The sequence below is a fragment of the Glycine max genome, chromosome 15 (assembly GCF_000004515.6).
Source record: "Glycine max cultivar Williams 82 chromosome 15, Glycine_max_v4.0, whole genome shotgun sequence".
Taxonomy (NCBI): Eukaryota; Viridiplantae; Streptophyta; class Magnoliopsida; order Fabales; family Fabaceae; genus Glycine; species Glycine max.
In genome coordinates, this window is record NC_038251.2 from 44,701,726 (window position 1) to 44,712,202 (window position 10,477).

Below are 10,477 nucleotides of genomic sequence, written 5' to 3' on the forward strand. Positions count from 1 at the left end.
GTATATATATTTTATTGTTATATATAATTTGTATTTACTTAATGATATATTTAATACTATTGTGACTATTTTATATTAATATATATTTAATACTTTTTATATGTTATATATATATATTGAATATAATATACTTATATATATATATATATATATATATATATATATATTTTATGTGTATTTTATAGTTATTTGTTTATAAGCCTTGAAGTTAAATATTATATGTTATTATTATTATGATACATTGTTATTTAATTGTTGAGTATATTTTGTAATTAGTTAAAGTGTGAAATGTTAAACTTTAGACATGAAATATGGTTGTGAATGAGTGTGTGATTGATATTTGTAGTGATATTACTTATCATGTGAGTTATGAGTTATACAGTAACCCAACCAGTGTTTAAAGGAAATTGTAGGATTCCTAGTTAGGATCCTGAAGGGTTAAACTATAGCGCAATTTGTTAAATATGTTTGAAATATAAGAGTGAGGTCGTGGGTATTATATAACTCATAAATAGTGTCTGCGTGTAAAAAAAAACATTTTAGGGGTTGGACCTGAATCAGGAAGGTGAGGCCCAAATGGATTCTTCGAAGTCTAGGCCTTGGGGGTAAAGATACTCTGTTTGAGTGCTCCTTTAAGCCCATGTTGATCCCATGTGGTTGGGGCATTCTCGCAAAACAGAGTAACCCTGACTAGTTACCTTATGATGTTACTTAGTGAGAGTGACCGAGTATACCCATTGTGTGGTGTGCTTTGTCATGTACTCCTAAGCGCCACAGTGTTGTTTTTCACTGACATGGTACCACATTACATATAGGCTTGAGTCTTAGTATAATTGTTGCATAACGCTTGTGTTTGAATTTTATTGAGTTAACAATTGTGGTTGATGTTATTTTTGGAGTGTATAAACTTGAATGGGTGTGAATAATGTGTGCGATTTTGTGCAGTAATGTTATTTATATACATTCAGATTTAAGTTATATATGTTTCACATGCTCTAATGTTTTATTATATACGAATGTGATAACTCACTCCCGGTGTGTGTTTGTGTTTGGGCTGATTGCCACTTTGTTTCAGGTGAGGCTTCATATGATGAGTCACATGCTAGAGATGGAGAGACTTAGTCTGTGATAGGGATATGCTCTGATAAGTGTGACATTGGGGCATAGGATTTTACTTCGCATATTATGATTTTCACATGTTATGATTTACTGAATGATATAATTGCGTTATACTTTTCTACTTTAGTTTCTTTCTATTATTTATTTAGAGTGAACGACCTTGTTTTGAGTCGGGATAATCTTACCTTTTATTAAAAAAATAAATTCTATTATATTTTCACTAAGTGGATGTGAACCTTTATCCTTTTGAATTGATTTAAATTAAATGTGTTTAAAAAGAAAAATTATTAATTAATTTTGCATGTTTTTTTTCTTCTTTTATTATTATGTGTTTATAATCTTTTAATTAAATTTTGTATGATTTATTTAATTAGTTAGTTATAATTGTAAGGGTAGAGGGTGTCACATTTAGTGGTATCAGAGCAGGTCGAACCTTTCGGCCATGTGTGTTATGAGCTTTCTGTGTTTCCTTGTGTACTCTGATGTGTTGTATTTGTTTTGTTTGATTAGAGGTGTACTCTATTGTGTTGGTATATTTTATTTTATTTTTTTCAAAGTTTTGTTTCTTGCGTGACATAGGAAGTAATGGCTGCGAGAAATGAGCGAGAACGACTTCTTACCGAGGCCTTAAACAACTTGGCGCAAGTTATGGCCAATCAGGGAGGCAGTGGAGGAGCAACTATGTACCATGGGTTAGATCGCTTTCAGAGGAACAACCCATCTACTTTCAAAGGGGGTTATGATCCTGAGGGTGTTGAGGCTTGGCTGAGGGAGATTGAGAAGATCTTCCGGGTGATGGAGTGTCAGGACCATCAGAAGGTGTTGTTTGCTACTCACATGCTAGCAGATGAGGCGGAGTACTGGTGGGAGAACACTCGCCCACGTTTAGAGGGAGCAGGTGGTGTTGTTGTCCAATGGGAGACTTTCAGACAAACTTTTCTGGAGAAGTATTTTCCAGAAGATGTGAAGAATAGGAAGGAGATGGAGTTTCTCGAGCTGAAACAGGAAAGTATGACGGTGGCAGAGTATGCAGCGAGGTTTGAGAACCTTGTAAGGTATTTTCCTCATTATCAGGGGGGAGGTCCAAATGCGTGAAATTTGTCAATGGCCTTCGACCAGAAGTAAAGATGATGGCAAATTATCACGGTATTCATAACTTTGCACAGTTGACCAATATGTGTAGAATCTTTGATGAAGATCAGAGGGAGAAGACTGCTTTTTACAGGAATGCCAATGCTAGTCATGGGAAAGAGAAGAAGCATGTGACTCACAGTCGTGCTAAGCCTTATTCTGCCCCTCCCGGGAAATATGGAAACCATTCTGGAGGACAGAGGACCAGTGGAGGACTTCAACCAGTTGGTGGGAGTTCTCAGCCAATTAACAGGGTGTCTCAGTCTGCGGGTAGAGGTAGTGGTGGTAGTGGTGCTCCTGCTATTGTTACTACACCACTCAGGTGTGGGAAGTGTGGTTGGCTTGGGCATATTGCTCGTGAGTGCACAAATAGAGAGGTGACTTGCTTTAACTGCCAAGGTAAGGGCCACCTCAGTACCAGTTGCTCATATCCGAGGAGGGAGAAGAGGAGTGGAAGCCTGAATAATCAGAGTGGACGACCAAGGACCACAGGGAGAGTGTTTGCTCTAAGTGGTGCTGATGCCGCACAGTCTGATGAACTCATCCAAGTTATGTGTTTCATAAGTCAAGTTCCCTTGGTTGTATTGTATGATTCAGGTGCGACCCATTCATTTATTTCTCGTGTCGGTGTCGAAAAACTTGCCTTGCCTGTGTCTTCCTTGAAATTTGACTTGATTGTGAATACACCTACTAGTGGGTCTGTTTTAACTTCTGATGTGTGCTTGCAATGTCCTGTCTTAATTTCTGATAGACAGTTTCAAATTGATTTAGTTGTCTTACCTTTGAGTCAGATTGATGTTATTCTTGGTATGGATTGGTTATCTTCCAATCATGTCGTATTAAATTGTTTTGAGAAATCTATTGTCTTTCCGGAGTCTGGTGTGAGTGAAGGTGATATGTTTTTGTCTGCTAACCAAGTTGAGGCATCATTGAGGGAGGATGCATGGATATACATGATCTTAGCTAGTATGAGTGTTGAGACTACAAACCCTGTGAGTGATATACCATTGGTGAGAGAGTTTCCAGAGGTGTTTGAGGAGGTGTTAGGATTACCACCAGAGAGAGAGGTTGAGTTCTCTATAGACCTAGTGCCCGGTACTGGACCCATATCCATAGCACCTTATAGGATGTCCCCTGTGGAGTTGAATGAGCTTAAGAAACAGTTAAAGGAACTTTTAGAGAAACAATTTGTGAGGCCTAGTGTGTCACCCTGGGGAGCACCGATGTTGTTAGTTAAGAAGAAGGATGGGACTATGAGGCTATGTGTAGATTACCGTCAGTTGAATAAAGTAACGATTAAGAATAGGTACCCTTTGCCTAGGATAGATGACCTGATGGACCAATTAGTAGGGGCTTGTGTGTTCAGTAAGATAGATCTTAGGTCAGGTTACCACCAGATTAGAGTGAAGCCTGAAGATGTCTCGAAGACTGCCTTTAGGACCCGTTACGGTCATTATGAGTACTTGGTTATGCCTTTTGGTGTGACCAACGCCCCTGGTGTGTTCATGGATTATATGAATAGGATCTTTCACCCCTACCTAGATAGTTTTGTAGTGGTCTTTATAGATGATATCTTGGTGTATTCTAAGACTAGAGAGGAACATGAGGAGCATCTGAGAGTTGTGTTGCAAACCCTCAAAGACAATAGGCTGTATGCTAAGTTGTCCAAGTGTGATTTTTGGCTAGAGTAGGTGAGCTTCTTAGGGCACGTTATATCTAAGGGAGGGATAACAGTAGATCCTTCCAAGGTAGAGGCGGTGATGAGTTGGGAGAGTCCTAAGTCAGTGTTTGAGATTAGGAGCTTTCTTGGCTTAGCAGGATACTACCGTAGATTCATAGAGGGTTTTTCTAAGCTAGCCTTGCCTTTGACTAAGCTTACTCATAAGGGTCAAGTTTTTGTGTGGGATGCCCAATGTGAGAGTAGTTTCCGTACCCTTAAGGAAAGGTTGACCACTGCACCAGTTTTAGTGTTACCTAACCCGAGTGAATCTTTTGTGGTGTATTGTGATGCATCCAAGATGGGTTTGGGTGGAGTGCTTATGCAACGGGGACAGGTAGTGGCCTATGCTTCTCGACAGCTTAAGATACATGAAAGGAATTATCCCACACACGATCTTGAGTTAGCAGTCGTAGTTTTTTCTCTTAAGCTTTGGAGGCATTACCTTTATGGATCTAAATTTGAGGTGTTTAGTGATCATAAGAGCCTTAGATATTTGTTTGATCAAAAAGATCTTAACATGAGGTAGAGGAGATGGTTAGAGTTCCTTAAGGATTACAATTTTGAACTTAGCTATCACCCAGGTAAAGCCAATGTAGTAGCTGATGCCTTAAGTAGAAAATCCCTTCAAATGTCTGCTTTGATGGTTAGAGAGTTGGATCTCTTAGAGCAGTTTAGAGACATGAGTTTGCATGTGAGATCACCTCTAGTAGCATTAAGTTGGGTATGTTGAGAGTCACCAACGAACTCTTAAGCAAGATCCGTGAGGGTCTGAAGTCTGACCCATTCTTGTCAGCTCAGTTAGAGTCCATAGTCACAGGGAGAAAAAGTAGTTTTAGAGTGGGAATTGATGGAGTCTTGAGGTTTCAAGATAGGGTGTGTGTGCCTAGTGTACCCAAGCTTAGGAGAACGATCTTGGAAAAGGGCCATAGAAGTAGTCTGAGTATCCACCTGGGAGCGACTAAGATGTACCAGGACCTTAGGCAGATGTTTTGGTGGCCGAGTATGAAGAAAGAAGTTTATGAGTTTGTCCTTGCATGCCTAGTGTGTCAAAAAGCTAAAATAGAACATCAGAAGCCTTCAGGGAAGTTGCAACCTTTAGAGATACCTGAGTGGAAGTGGGATAGCATCTCCATGGATTTTGTGGTGGGGTTACCTAGAACCCCCAAAGGTTTAGATTCCATTTGGGTTATTTTAGACAGGTTGACCAAATCTGCTCACTTCATCCCAATAAACATCAGATATTCTTTAGAGAGGTTGACTAGCTTATACGTCAGTGAGATAGTTAGACTACACGGTGTTCCTTCTAGCATAGTTTCTGATATAGATCCCAGATTTACCTCTAAATTTTGGGAGAGTCTTCATAAAGCCTTGGGGACCAAGCTTAGGTTGAGTTCTGCTTACCACCCACAGACTGACAGTCAAACTGAGCGCACCATCCAATCCTTAGAGGACCTCTTGAGAGCCTGTGTGTTAGAACAGAGGGGTAGTTGGGATAGTTTCTTACCCTTGATAGAGTTTACCTACAACAATAGTGTTCACTCCAGTATAGGTATGGCGCCTTACGAGGCATTGTATGGTAGAAGATGTAGGACACCTCTATGTTGGGTAGATTCCAGTGAGAGCATTGCCTTAGGACCTGAGGTAGTTCAGCAGACCACAGAAAAGGTCAAGTTGATCCAAGAAAGGATGAGAGCAGCCCAAAGTAGGCAGAAGAGCTACTATGATAAGAGAAGAAAGGATCTTGAATTTGCTGTAGGTGATCATGTATTTTTGAGAGTCACTCCGTGGACTGGGGTTGGTAGGGCGTTGAAGTCCCGTAAGCTCACACCTAGATTCATTGGTCCCTTTGAAATCCTAAAGCGTGTCGGCCCAGTTGTGTATCAGGTGGCTTTGCCACCATCTCTCTCAAATCTCCATAGTGTCTTCCATATCTCTCAACTCATAAAATATGTCCATGATCCGTCGCACGTGATCGAGTTGGACAATGTCCAAGTGAAAGAGAACTTGACATATGAAACACAACCACTGAGGATCGACGATCGTATGGTTAAGTAGCTAAGGGGGAAAGAGATTCCCTTGGTCAAAGTAGTATGGGGAAGTGCTTCGGGTGAGGATGCCACCTGGGAACTAGAGGGTCAGATGCGTGATGCATATCCTACCTTATTCGATACTAGTAAGTTTCGGGGACAAAACTTTTTTTTTAAGGGGATGGAATTCTAACAGCCGTAATTGTTAATAAAAAAAAATAATACAGTAATAAGTTAATAAATAATTAAATAAATAAATAAAAATATAATTAGGTCATAAATCTCCACTATATAAACCAAATGTTAACCTAGAGTAGCTTTTACAAAACACTTCTGTCCCTTTCTCTTTTCTGACGCACAAGAACCCTAACAGAGCAATCAGAGGAGGAGCTCTAGAGAGCACCAGAGACGCCACCATTGCTAACAGAGAACATTTAAGCGACTACCTCGAGATAAGGGATGAGTTACTCACGCTTGGGAATTAGAATGAACATGTGTAGGGATCCCTAGAGGGTCAATTTTTGGGTTATTTTGGGGTGTTTATGAATTTAATTATGTTTTCATGTTTAATCGCGGATTGAGTGTGTTTGATGAACCAATTAATGTTCTGTTGCGAGTTTATTGTAGGATTGATGTGTTCCTGTGTTAGGTGTGTACCTTAGGAATTAGAATTTTTTATAATTAGCATAAAAATTGTGTGGTGGTGATTTTGTTTATACCAGATATGTTGGCCTTCCAATCTTGTTCTTTTTATTTTTTTTTATTTATTTTTTTCACACCGCAGTGTATACGTGTACATATATATTGATACTGTTTTCTTTTTACAAACTTTATATTTTATTTCACGTGGGTGATTTCTCGTCATGAAATTCATATGTGTATGGATTGTTGGATAATTGAATTGGCTAAAATCATTTAAAGAAATTAACTAAAGTTGTATTCACATTGTAATTAGGCATTTTCTTGATGTTGGTAACTTAGTTGAAATATATTTAGAATATAGGTATACATGTTGTTCATAGAAATCAATATGAGTATACATATTTTATTATTATATATAATTTGTATTTACTTAATGATATATTTGATATTATTGTGATTATTATATATATATATATATATATATATATATATATATATATATTGAATATAATATACTTATATATATATTTTATGTGTATTTTATAGTTATTTGTTTATAAGCCTTGAAGTTAAATATTGTATGTTATTATCATTATGATACATTGTTATTTAATTGTTGAGTATATTTTGTAATTAGTTAAAGTGTGAAATGTTAAACTTTAGACATGAAATATGGTTGTGAATGAGTGTGTGATTGATATTTGTAGTTATATTACTTGTCATGTGAGTTATGAGTTATACAATAACCCGACTAATGTTTACCTTGAGAGAAATTTTATGCGCAGTGTTAAAGGAAATTATAGGATTCCTAGTTAGGATCCTGAAGGGTTAAACTATAGCGCAATTTGTTAAATATGTTTGAAATATAAGAGTGAGGTCGTGGGTATTATATAACTCATAAATAGTGTCTGCGCGTAAAAAAAATATTTTAGTGGTTGGACCTGAATCAGGAAGGTGAGGCCCAAACGGATTCTTCGAAGTCTAGACCTTGGGGGTAAAGATACTCGGTTTGAGTGCTCCTTTAAGCCCATGTTGATCCCATGTGGTTGGGGCATTCTCGCAAAACAGAGTAACCATGACTGGTCACCTTATGATGTTACTTAGTGAGAGTGACCGAGTGTACCCATTGTGTGGTGTGCTTTGTCATGTACTCCTAAGCGCCCCAGTGTTGTTTTTCACTGACATGGTACCACATTACATATAGGCTTGAGTCTTAGTATAATTGTTGCATAACGCTTGTGTTTGAATTTCATTGAGTTAACAATTGTGGTTGATGTTATTTTATGGAGTGTATAAACTTGAATGGGTGTGAATAATGTGTTCGATTTTGTGCAGTAATGTTATTTATATACATTCATATTTAAGTATTATATGTTTCACATGCTCTAATGTTTTATTATATACGAATGTGATAACTCACTCCTGGTGTGTGTTTGTGTTTGGGCTGATTGCCACTTTGTTTCAGGTGAGGCTTCATATGATGAGTCACATGCTAGAGATGGAGAGACTTAGTCTGTGATAGGGATATGCTCTGATAAGTGTGACATTGGGGCATAGGATTTTACTTCGCATATTATGATTTGCACATGTTATGATTTACTGAATGATATAATTGCGTTATACTTTTCTACTTTAGTTTCTTTCTATTATTTATTTAGAGTGAACGACCTTGTTTTGAGCCGGGATAATCTTACCTTTTATTAAAAAAATAAATTCTATTATGTTTTCACTAAGTGGATGTGAACCTTTATCCTTTTGAATTGATTTAAATTAAATGTGTTTAAAAAGAAAAATTATTAATTAATTTTGCATGTTTTTTTTCTTCTTTTATTATTATGTGTTTATAATCTTTTAATTAAATTTTGTATGATTTATTTAATTAGTTAGTTATAATTGTAAGGGTAGAGGGTGTCACAAATGCAATATTATTGTGTTCTATGTATCAATTGATGTCCTGATGAGAATTGATTGATAAACTTGAGTGCTCTTGATGTCTTTGTGTTTAACCCATGATTTTGATTAATTGATTTTGATACAATTGTGAGAAACTATTTTAGAGGCTTTACATCCTATGTTGTGATAAAATCTTTTGTATAAATTGTTATGTTGAGGTTATGAAATGATGATTCAAACTGTGAGTATGTGATAAATTGAACATGTGACGGATGATGAAATACATGTGTATTGAGATGAGATGTGTGTATTGAGTTGTGAACTATGAATTGTGCAATCACACAATTGTAAGACCCTTTAAGGGCGACGAGTATTGTGATGGGATCCACTGTGGGAACCCGACGAGTTAAAATGATTTTGAAAACAATTGAGTAAATGTGTGTATTGCATAGTTCATAGATAAAGTGTATATGATTCATAAGGTGTGATAACATGTTAAATTGAGATTATACCATTGTGATTGGGATTAAGTGTATGTGATAAATTGAGTATGTATATGATTGAGATATATATATGTGCATTGAAGTGTTGTGTGCATTGAGTTGTGAACTATGAATTGTACAATCACACGATCATAAGTCCCTTTTAGGACGACGAGTTAATGCTAAGTCCCTTTTAGGGCGACGAGTTGATGTTAAGTCCCTTTAAGGGCGACGAGTTAATGATAAGACCCTTAAAGGGCGACGAGTTAAAATTATTTTGAGAACAATTGAGTAGTCGTTTGTTTTGTACAGTTCATAGATAGAGTCTATGTGCTAAAATGTTTTTTGGGTTGGACCTAAATCAGGAGGGAGAGGCCCTGACGGACTCTTCGGAGTGTAGGCCTTGGGGGTCACACAATTTGAGTGCTCCTTTAAGCCTATGTTGATCCCATATGGTTGGAACATTCTCGCAAAACACTGTGACCATGACTGGTCTCCCTATGATATTACCTAGTGAGAGTGACTTGACTTATTATTGTGTGGTTTGTCTTGTCATGTACTCCTAGGCGCCCGACGAGGTTTTTCACTGACATGGTACCATATTGCATATAGGCTTGAGTCTTAGCATAACTGTCACATACGCTTGCTAATTGTTTATTATGAAATTGATGTGTTATTATGTCTTGATCAGAGTGTGTGATTCCTGTGTATAGTGATTGATGATTGAAAGGTGTCCTATATGTTGTGAGGAAATAATGTGAGATATGCTAAGTAAATTGTATTTGGCTACTATATGTTGTGTTGTTTCTCTCTAGTAGTTAGAAATGTGATAACTCACTCCCGGTTTGCTGTTTGTGTTTGGATCCTGTGATGATCTTGAACTTTGTGTTCGGGGGAGCAGATGAATAGGTGAATGACTATGAAGAACCTCATGCTAGAGGACACGGGAACACCACGCTCTGATAGGATGTGACATTAGGATATAGGTTCTATATTAATTGTATGAAACTTAGATGGTCTTCTTTGAGCCGAGATGACTTTATTATTTATTTGGACAAGTTTGAATATGATGTAGAAGAAAGTGAATGTGAGCCTTTTACCCATTTGAAAGGCTTGTATTTAAAAATGTTTTAAAAATAATTTTAATTAATATTTGAATTTTTATTCCTTTATTAATATATATGTGAGGGGTAGAGGGTGTCACAAGATACATTAAGCTTCCCACAATTTGTTTATACAATGTACTGTTTATTTTCTTCCCTTCAGGATCTTTGTGCAACTTCAAATCACACTCAACTGGGGTGTTTACAAAATTGCAATCATGCATCTGAAATCTGTCAAAAATATCTCACATATTTCTTTTGAGAAAGAAAAATTCCAACATCTGATTGCACTATTTCTATACCCAGAAAGTAATGCATCATGCCAAAATCAGTCATTTCAAACTCATTCATCATAGACTT